Source organism: Acomys minous, assembly GCF_964271855.1.
Source record: "Acomys minous genome assembly, chromosome: 7".
Taxonomy (NCBI): domain Eukaryota; kingdom Metazoa; phylum Chordata; class Mammalia; order Rodentia; family Muridae; genus Acomys; species Acomys minous.
The window spans coordinates 57,274,539-57,285,515 of record NC_140488.1 but is presented as its reverse complement, the minus strand read 5'-3'; the positions used below and the strand labels follow the sequence as shown (position 1 = coordinate 57,285,515).

The following is a 10,977-nucleotide window of genomic DNA, read 5'->3' as shown; positions in this document are numbered from 1 at the left end:
AGGCTCCTGGCTTCTGCTACTCTGCAAGGAAACACTTTTCTGGATCAGTGAAATTTCAATAACAGGCAACACTGAGTTTCTTAGTTTTGCTTGATATCACTACCTGACTAAATCAAATTAGCTCCTTGTTGTTTCAATGGGTCCTCTACTTTAAGACAGTAGTACTATCACATCTTTCTTTATTATTCAAACTTCCTTGAACTCTTGTGCTTCTCTCTAAATTCCCATATGCATTTTGTGACTTGACTGTTGTTATAATTCAGAATTAATAAAGACCAAAATTTGGTATTTCTCTTATTACTCCTTTATTTCTACTGTGATAATTCATTATCTGAGTTAAACAGCAAAATTACAGAGACGAACAGTTATATAATGTTAGCCCTTGAAGAATTCTAACATGTACAATTACATAAAAGGGAATAAACAAGTCTTCCTGAAAAATGAACATTACTGGGAATATCTTTTTTGCAATGTATTAGTAAAAATACAAAACTGGAGTCACCTCGGCGCAGCTTAGGCTTGCTGTCCGAATCGGACTGGTCCGGGCCCACCCTGCTTTGTGCTACGACTTGGCTTTTCTGTCAAGATGCCTGAGGAAGTGCACCATGGAGAGGAAGAGGTGGAGACCTTTGCCTTTCAGGCAGAGATCACTCAGCTCATGTCCCTCATCATCAATACTTTCTATTCAGACAAGGAAATTTTTCTCCCTGAATTGATCTCTAATGCTTCTGATGACTTGGACAAGATTCGGTATGAGAGCCTGACAGATCCTTCCAAGTTGGACAGCGGCAAAGAGCTGAAAATTGACATCATCCCTAACCCTCAGGAGCGCACTCTGACTTTGGTGGACACACGCATTGGCATGACTAAGGCTGACCTCATAAATAACTTGGGAACAATTGCTAAGTCTGGCACAAAAGCCATCATGGAGGCTCTCCAGGCTGAGGCAGACATCTCCATGATCGGGCAGTTTGGTGTTGGATTCTACTCTGCCTTTCTGGTGGCAGAGAAAGTGATCGTGATCACTAAGCACAATGATGATGAGTAGTATGCCTGACCATCATCTGCTGGCGGCTCCTTCACATTCTGTGCAGACTATGGTGAGCCCATTGATCGGGGTACCAAGGTGATCCTTCAGCTCAAAGACAAGACAGAGTACTTAGAAGAGAGGAGGATCAAGGAAGTGGTGAAGAAGCACTCCCAGTTCATAGGTTATCCCATCACACTCTATTTGGAGAAAGAACGGGAGAAAGAGATCAGTGATGATGAGGCAGAGGAAGAGAAAAGTGAGAAAGAGAAGGAAGATAAGAATGACGAGGAGAGGCCTAAGATTGAAGATGTGGGATCAGATGAGGAGGATGACAGTGGCAAAGACAAGAAGAAGAAGAAAGAAGATTAAGGAGAAATATATTGATCATGAAGAGCTAAATAAGATGAAGCCTATTTGGACCAGAAACCCTGATGACATAACTCAGGAGGAATATGGCGAATTCTATAAGAGCCTCACCAATGACTAGGAAGACCACTTGGCAGTCAAGCACTTCTCTGTAGAAGATCAGTTGGAGTTCAGGGCACTGCTCTTTATTCCTCGGCAAGCTCCCTTTGACCTTTTTGAGAACAAGAAGAAGAAGAACAATATCAAACTGTATGTCCACTGTGTGTTCATCATGGACAGCTGCGATGAGCTGACCCCTGAGTACCTCGACTTTATCCGTGGTGTGGTTGACTCTGAGGACCTGCCCCCGAACATCTCCCGGGAAATGCTCCAGCAGAGCAAGATCCTGAAAGTCATCTGCAAAAACATTGTCAAGAAGTACCTTGAGCTCTTCTCTGAGTTGGCTGAAGACAAAGAGAACTACAAGAAGTTTTATGAGGCATTCTCCAAGAATTTAAAGCTTGGAATTCACGAAGATTCCACTAACTGTCTCCGCCTCTCTGAGCTCCTCCGCTATCACACCTCCCAGTCTGGAGCTGAGATGACTTCCCTGTCAGAGTATGTGTCTCGCATGAAGGAGACACAGAAGTCCATCTACTATATGACTGGTGAGAGTAAAGAGCAGGTGGCCAACTCTGCCTTTGTGGAGCGGGTGCAGAAACGCGGCTTTGAGGAGGTGTACAGGACTGAGTCTATTGACGAGTACTGCGTGCAGCTGCTCACGGAGTTTGATGGAAAGAGCCTGGTCTCGGTGACTAAGGAGGGCCCGGAGGTACCAGAGGATGAGGAAGAGAAGAAGAAAATGGAGGAAAGCAAGGCAAATTTTGAGAACCTCTGTAAGCTCGTGAAGGAGATCTTGGATAAGAAGATTGAACAGGTGACAATCTCCAATAGGCTTGTCTCTTCACCCTGCTGCAAGCACTTATGGCTGGACAGCCAACATGGAGCGGATCATGAAGGCCCAGGCACTGAGAGACAACTCTACAATGGGCTACATTATGGCCAAAAAACACCTAGAGATCAATCCTGACTACCCCATTGTGGAGACCCTGCGGCAGAAGGCTGAGGCGGACAAAAATGACAAAGCAGTCAAGGACCTGGTGGTGCTGCTGTTTGAAACTGCTCTGCTCTCCTCTGGTTTCTCACTTGAGGATGCCAAACCCACTCCAACCGCATCTACCTCATGATTAAGCTAGGCTTGGGCATTGATGAAAATGAGGTGACAGCAGAGGAGCCCAGTGCTGCTGTTCCTGATGAGATCTCCCTACTTGAGGGTGATGAGGATTCCTCTCGCATGGAAGAAGTAGAATAAAGACCCCCCCAGGAAGCCTATGCCCTCTGTATAGTTTCCCTAGCAGCCTTGGCCCACCTGGCTCTCTGCTCTCATGTCAAGAAGAATCTCTTCCATCTTGTCCTTGTGTCTTAAGGCAGGAAAATCCCCTCTCACAGAATAGCAGCGTTGGGTATTGTGTATTGTGGTTTTTTTGTTTTGTTTTATTTTGTTCCGAAAAAGTATGCAAAATAAATAAGATGCAGTTAAAAAAAAAGAATACAAAACTGTTTCAAAAAAAAAAAAGAATACAGAACTGAATATAAATTTAATCCAACTACTAATTTTGTGCTATAGCCTGGAAATAAACCAAATTATACATTCTAAAAGAAAACAAGTGTCATTTGATATTGAAGTGTTTGAATTTATGTCATAAGAATTATTAGAGGACTATCTGGAGTTTAATAGGAAGACAAAATGTGTTTCGTGTTATAGGGGTGGTCTAAATTGCTTCTAAACTTAGATTTCTGTTCATCTTTCATAGTGTAGTGGGGATTTCAAGTTGTTAAAGTGGTAGGAAAAATGCTTTTTTTTCCCAAAGCCTGACCATGTTAGTGAGGAAAGCCATTTCCTGACTTTTCAGATAGGGAAACGATATAAGTTCGTTTCTGATATGCTTTGAACAAGCATCTATACAGTCAGACTAGCAATTACAACTGCTACACTGGACAGCACAAGAGGGTACTTTATATTTTTACTTCACTGGAAAGCAGATACAAACTTTTAGCCAATATTGGTGGTGAAAAGACTTCCAGAATAGTTATTTTAGTTTGTTCTGTGTTTATTCATTGCTCCCCTCTTCCCAGCGACCATCAACGTCCTTTCACCCTAAATGTATCCTGAATCCAGGTTCCTCTTCTCCTCTCAGTACCTCCCTGACTTCGCCTCCATTTCCTTTCAGGAAAAAGTGGGCCTCCCAGGAATATCAAACAAACACAGCAAAACAAGATACAATAAGACTAGTCAAATACTCTAATATCTAGCTTTGATGAGGCAACCCAGTAGAAGGAAAAGAGTCCCCCCCCCAAAAAAAAAAAAAAAAGCAAAAAGTCAGAGATGCCCTTACTTCTACTATTGGGAGTCCCACAAAAACACTAAGCCAAACAACCAAAACACATTTTCAAAGGACCCTGTGTAGACCTACACCACTCCATTTTAATTGATATAGTATCTTCAATCCCCTATGAGCCCTGCTTATTTGATTCTGTTGTTTTGGACACCACTGGCTCCTATAATCTGTTCTCTCATATTTGCTGGCATTTGCTAAGCTCTGTCTAATGTTTGGCTATGGGGCTCTGCATATGCCCCATCAGCTCCAGTTGAAGTTTATAGGGTGATGTATGGCTAGGAAACAATCTATGAGTACAGCAGAATATCATTAAAAATCATTTCACTGACTTCTTTGTTAACTGTGTTTGGTTCTACTCTATGTCTCTGGGGCTTCTAGTGTCCCACTTCCTGTTCCTGGTCATACAGGCAGTGTCATACATAGGATCCTTCTAGTGGCTTGGATCTCAAGTTATAGCAATAATTGCTTGGTCAATCCCACAAGCTCTATGCCACCGTTACCACAGCATACCTTGCAGGGAGGGCAGGATGTAGGTGGAAGATTTTGTGAAAGAGTTGATGTTTTAGTGTCATCACTGGAAGCCTTCCTGGTTACAGAAGATGGCTGGTTCATGCTGTAATTCCTTCATTACTAGGAATCCTCCTTAGTGTTAGTCTCATAGTTTCTAGGAAGTTTTACCTACACTAGGTTTTCATATTGCCCCATAAATGCCCCTATTCCAATAATCTATCCCTTCATATCTCCCTTCCAACCTGAACCCTCCAGTTCCCATCTCTGTCTAGCTTCAGAATACCCACAAAATCTATTCTATTACCCCTTCTCATGGAGATCCATGGATCCTCTCCTTGAGCTCTCCTTGTAACTTAGCCTCTTTAGGTCTGTGGATTGTTGCATGATTATGCTTTACTTAACTGGTAATATTCACTCATAAGTGAGTATCTATCATGTTTGTCTTTCTGGGTCTGGGATTCCTTGCTCAGGATGATCCTTTTTCTTGTTCCATCTGTTTTCCAACAAATTTTATGTTGTCATTAAAAGAAAATAAAGCTACTATTCTTATGTTTTATAATATCTAACTTTCCAATTTCTGACTATTATGAAGAAAGTGTAGATGAACATGGTTGAACAAGTGTCCTTGTGATATGATGGAGCATATTTTGGGTATATTCCCAGAAGTGGTATATTTGGATCTTTGAGGCAGACCATACTCAATTTTCTGAATAACTGCCAAACTGATTTTTATAGTGGCAGTATAAGTTTGTACTCCCATCAGCAATGAAAGAATATTCCTTTTGCTCCACGTCCTCCGAAGCATAAACTGTCATTTGTATTATTGATCTCAGTCATCCTGACAGGTTTAAGAAGCCATCTCAGAGTTATTTTGATTTCCATTTCCCTGATAGCTAAGGATGTTGTACATTTCTTTAGGTGTTTCTTAGCCATTTGCAATTCCACAATTGAGAATTCTGTGTTTGAATCTGTATGTAAATCTGTAACTTATTTTAACAGGATTATTTGATTTGTTGATTTCTAGTTTATTAGGCTCTTTATATATTTTGGCTATTAGCTCTCTTAGATGTAGAGTTGGTGGAAATCTTTTCCTGTACTATGGGCTCCCATTTTGTCTGAATGACAATGTCCTTTGCCTTACAGATGCTTTCAGGATCATTTGTTGAAGAGTCTTTTGTTTTTCCTTTGTGTGATTCTTGCTTCCTTATAAAAAACCAGGTGTTCATAGGTGTGTGGTTTTATGTCTGGGTCTTCAAACTGATTCTAAACTTGTGATTATTTATGATTAACTCTTATCCTTCTATAAATCATCACAGATCACATAATTCCCACTGAATAGTCAAAAGATATTTATTAAATTTGATGGAAGCATAAAAGTACACTAAATTTTATGCTTAATTCTACCTCTCAGGGATGATATTGTTAGCATCTCATATAACAGCCGTGTCATAATAAAGCAGGAAAACTTTAACCTAAATAAAGGGAGTTATAGGTCCTTAAAAGAATTGATCATCATTTATAAAAGGAAACAGCATGGACAGTTGGCACAAAGGGAACGTGCACTAATACAGGAAACTCCTCTCATGAGAATGAGTATGTCTTGAAGTCTCTTACATTGGCTGCCAAAACTGTAGATATAAAATATAATTATTCTTTTTGTTTTTAATTTGTTCATTTACATCCTGATTATAGCCCCTTCCCTCTTTGCCTCCCTCTCTGGTACCCTCTAACTCATTCCCTTAGTCCTCACAAAGGGGAGCCCTCTTTCCCTAACATCTGACCTCAGCCTATCAAGCCTTATTTAGAATGCCTGTATCCTCTTCCTCTGTGGCCAGTTATTAATGTATGAGGGCCAGAGTCCATGTAAGAAGTAGTCCCTACTCCCTGTATTATGGGAACACAGAGACTGTGCAGATGGTCCAGGACCTCACTGCGCATGATCCTTAGTTGGTGCATCAGTCTTTGCAGCAGCCCCCTCCTCTGCCCATTGTTGGCTCCATTGCTCTACTTGTGGAGCTCCTGACCAATCCAGGTCCTTTTACTCCACAACTCTTCTATAAAACTCCCCATATTCCACCCCAAAGTTTGGCTGGGTGTGTTGGCATCTGCTTGTATCCCCTACTGAGTGGAGTCTTTCAGAGGACTTCTATGATAGGCTCCCTTCCTATTCCTTCTCCTCAAATGTTTGCGATGTCTATTCTATTTGTCCTTTTGAATGAGAACTAACCATTCTCTCTCTAGAGCCCTCATTGTTATTTAGTTTCTTTAGGTCTGTGCATTATAGTGTGGTAATTGTGTATTATGTGGCTAATATCCACTTATAAGTGAATATATACCATGCATGTCTTTCTAGGTCTGAGTTATCTCACTCAGCATGATCATTTCTAGGTCCATCCATTTGTCTGAAATTTTGAAGATTTCCTTGATTTTAGTAGCTGAGTAGTATTCCATTGTATAAATGTACCACAGTTCTTCAGTTGAGGGATATCTAGGTTGTTTCCAAATTTTGGATATTATGAATGAACCTGCCAGGAACATAGTCGAACAAATGTCCTCATTTTATGGAAAAGTGTCTTTTGGTTGTGTGCCCAGGAGTGATGTGAGATAGAACTATTCCCAATTTTCTGAGAAAGCAACTGGTTGATTTCCAAAATGACTGTACAAGTTTACACTCCCACCAGCAATGGAGTAGTGTTCCCCCCTTTGCCACATCCTTGCCAGCATGTGCCATTCTGAGTGGTATAAGATGGATTCTCATAGTCATTTTGATTTGTATTCCATGAAGACTAGGTACTTTGAGCATTTCTTTAAGTTATTCTCAGCCATTCCATATTTCTCTAAGAAATCTCTGTTTAGTTCTGTACCCCCTTTTTTAATTGTATTATTTGATGTGATGGTATTTAATTTCTAGAATTTTTTATATGTTTTTTTATTAGCCCTTTTGTTTATTTGGTTTAGTTTGGGTTTTTTTTTTCTATAACTCTTTCCTGTGTTGTAACAGTTATAGTAATTTGTAGGTAAGATTTTTTTCCATAAGAAGTTACCTGAAAGTTACTACAAAAAAGTCTTGTTGGAATATGAAACCAAGAGTTTCCAATGCTGTGACCAAGACTGCAGCTTTCCACAGGATAAAATAGTCTATAGTACTATGTATATATAAAATTGAAAGATGCAAATTTTGGGAAGTAGATAAGTAAATATATATTTAAATCTTTGTTGTTTGTTAGTTTGATGTCATAGGCCTTGAGAAATAGCTCAGTGGTCAAGAGCACTTTTTCCCTCTTTGATGGGACCCTGGTTTAATTTCACCAATGGCATGGTAGCTCAAAAGTGTATATAACTCCAGTTTAAGATGATATGATGCTCTCCTCTGGCCTCCATGGCCATTGCACATACATGGTCCACAAGTATGCATGCTGACAAAGCAATTATAGACATAAAATGAATGTAAAAAAGTTAATGTTACCAGAGTTTCAGAGTTTCAAGCAGATGACCTAGTTTAGAGAATTGAAACAAACTGGACTCAATCATCTGTCCCCAGTATAGCAACTAAAGAGACTAATAACAGTAATAAAGATCAGAGAAAGAAGGTTCAGTTAATGTGTCCCTTTGGGAAACACGATTACATGAGGAGATCCAGGAATCCAATCCCACATTCCAGCGAGTGACATGAGCTTTAGGCTTAATAGAAGGAGAGTTGAGAAAGAAGGCCAGAAGAATGCATAATTAAGCAATTATACACAAAGGATGATATGCAAGATTTTCTGTATGATGGATTGAAAAATTTGTTAATGATAACATCAAAGTTATTATAGCTCTTATCACCTGAGGTGAGAACTCTGTTTCCCATAATACAACTATAATTTCTTCCATGTACAATGTTGACAGCATAGTTTCATTCCCTAATTGTTATTAAGAAACACATAGAACTAATTATGGGTTGGTAGACAATCATTAGCAGTCTTAGAGGCCATAGATAATGGACTTATTTCATAATCAGCTCTAGACCTCAACTCCTAATTTCCCTGGTAATAACATTGTTAAGAAATTAGATTACTCCCTGGGAACCTTCCAAGAATGACAACCAGGGAAGCATGTAGGAGACCTTGAGATCTTTACTCCTCCTCTTCTTTCTTAAATCTACTGGTTTGGTTTCATACCCAATTTTTAGCAGACCAATTGATGCAAATTTCTCTTCCTCTCTATACCCACTGCAAGGATGACACAATTATTCTCCTACAGGCATACTTAACACTCTCGCCCTATGTCTCAGCCTTCAACTCCCCCAGGCATTCACCAGGAGCCAAGGAAAAAGCAAACACATTTAGGTATTTTGAGGAACCAATCAAGCTGGCCAACAATGCAGAAAACATTACTACAATAAACATTTAGAAATGTCTGCTTACAAGGTCCCATGCTTCCTACCATGATGACAATAGACTAAAACCTCAAACTCTAAGCCATCCTCAATTAAATGTTTTCCTTTATAATAGTTGCCTTAGTCATCCTGTCTCTTCACAGCAATAAAACCCTAACAAAGGCAGAAGCTGATAACAGGGGCTGGAGAATTGCTTTGATAGGTCTGTCCATGATTTTGTTTGAAAGAATGTGGTCTTTGAGACATTGGATTAGAAAATCAGTTAAAGACTTTAAGTAGGACTTAATGGCCATCCTAGTTGAAGACAATGGTGCTGAGGGTAGTTTGAATTGTGGGGAACTGGTTTAAGCAATTTCAGAGAGAATGTTAGTATGTCAACTTGGAACTATTCTGCTGTTTTATTTTAAAATCTCAGATTGTTCCATTTTACCAGTAAAGACTCAGGAGCCAGATGCTGTGTTGAAAAACATGCTAGCTCAGAGTAGCAGAGATCACCTTGCTAACCTTACTGCTCAGCTCATGTCCCAATGGAAAAGGCCCCAAAGGCACAGTAGTTTAGCTGACAATCCTGGGAAAAAAAAAGGTCAAAAAACCCAAAGCCAAAGGATTGCCAGCTTAATACTCAAAAACCCAAAAGCCAAGGAGCTGAGGAGCTAAGGAGCTCAAAAGCTAGAGAGCTAAGAGTCAAGCTAAAAACCTAAGCTAAAGAAGCACTAAAAACCCCTTCTACTTCTCCAAGCCATCTTAAATACCCCTCAACTCAATATTCTTCCTACTCTTTCATCTCTGTCAGATGGTTTCTAGCTCCGCCTCTTGGCCTAGGGTTAACATTACTAAACCTTCTGTACAAAAATTACTGGATTAAAGATGTGTGTTAGGCATAAACCACCACAAACAAAAGGTAGATTTTTACAGTTCAAATCTCAGGTATCACATTGGGATGAAAGATCCTGTAACACTATTCTTGTGATATTTTGGTGAAAATATGGCTACTTTTAGCCCTTGTGCAAAAACATGTCTGCCTCAGGATAAATTGGTGAGTTTTGAATTGTGTAGGGAGAAAATACCAAAATAGCATAGTACATACTCTATTATAGGGTTCTTAGTGTTTACTTTTATGATAATCTATAATGAAAAGGAGGAAACTGAGCAAGGAAAAATACAAAGTATACAATTTGAGGAGAAAAGGGATTCCAAGAATCAGAATGGATCTAAGTCCTATGTTTAAGGAGATACACAAATTAAAGAAAAACTTGATATTAAATAGGAAAAGGAAGTAGTGACTTCACTCATCTTGTAAAAAGGAATTAAGGAAAAGCTTAGAACTTGATATGGTGTCACATGCCTTTATTCAGCACTCTGGAAGCAGAGGCAAATGGATGTCATGTAAAATGAATCCATGACTCTAACATGAAAAAAAATTTGCATCTTTCTTGTATCCTATGAATAACACTGCCAAGTTGGGCAGCCAGCTTAGCATGGCCTGAAATATCTAGGGTCTCAGTGGTAGAAATTTTAGCAATTGATTTTAGGAACAAGTAACATCTAGGGCTATTTTCTTTCATAAATTGAAGCTTTAGCTTGATCTCCCTGAAAGCAACTTTTTGATCATACCAGTGCAAGTGGGTAACCTCTTTTTAATAATACTAATCTGTATAACAAAAATAATCTCTTTTGCAGTACCTCATTTCATTAAAATACTCCCTGGTGATCTCCTTTCCAAACTGCACATGTATTTTGGTAATTTGAATGAGAATGGCTCCACAGATTCATATTTGAATACTTGATATTTTTGAAGATTTAAAAAGCATGTACAACATATACAGTGTTTCAAAGCTGCTCAAAAAGCAGCCTTATTAGAGGAGGTGTGTCACTAGGATTGGGTTTGAGGTTTCAAGAGACTCACACTATTCCTCCTGTTCATTCTCTCTCTCTCTCTCTCTCTCTCTCTCTCTCTCTCTCTCTCTCTCTCTCTCTCTCTCTCTCTCTCTTGCTCTCTCGCTCTCTCGCTTTCTCTCTGTATGTGTGTGTGTGTGTGTGTATATATATATATATATATATATATATATATATATATATATATATATATATATCGCTCTGCCTCCTACTCTCAGCTGTTTTTATTATCACTCTGCCTTTGTTTTGTCATCATGGATCCTATGACTCTGAAATCGTAAGAATAATTAAATGTTATTTTATTATCTTTGCAATATTACTGTGTCACAGCACAATGTTACTGAGAAACAAGTTCATAG

At 39.3% G+C, this 10,977-nt stretch overlaps 1 pseudogene across 1 annotated transcript; it reads left to right on the top strand.

Moving 5' to 3' along the window:
• The first annotated feature begins 498 nt into the window (after positions 1–498).
• Positions 499–2,938, top strand: LOC311601741 (heat shock protein HSP 90-beta-like; annotated as a pseudogene). Its single transcript has one exon. The product of its transcript is annotated as a heat shock protein HSP 90-beta-like (transcript).
• Positions 2,939–10,977: the final 8,039 nt, after the last annotated feature.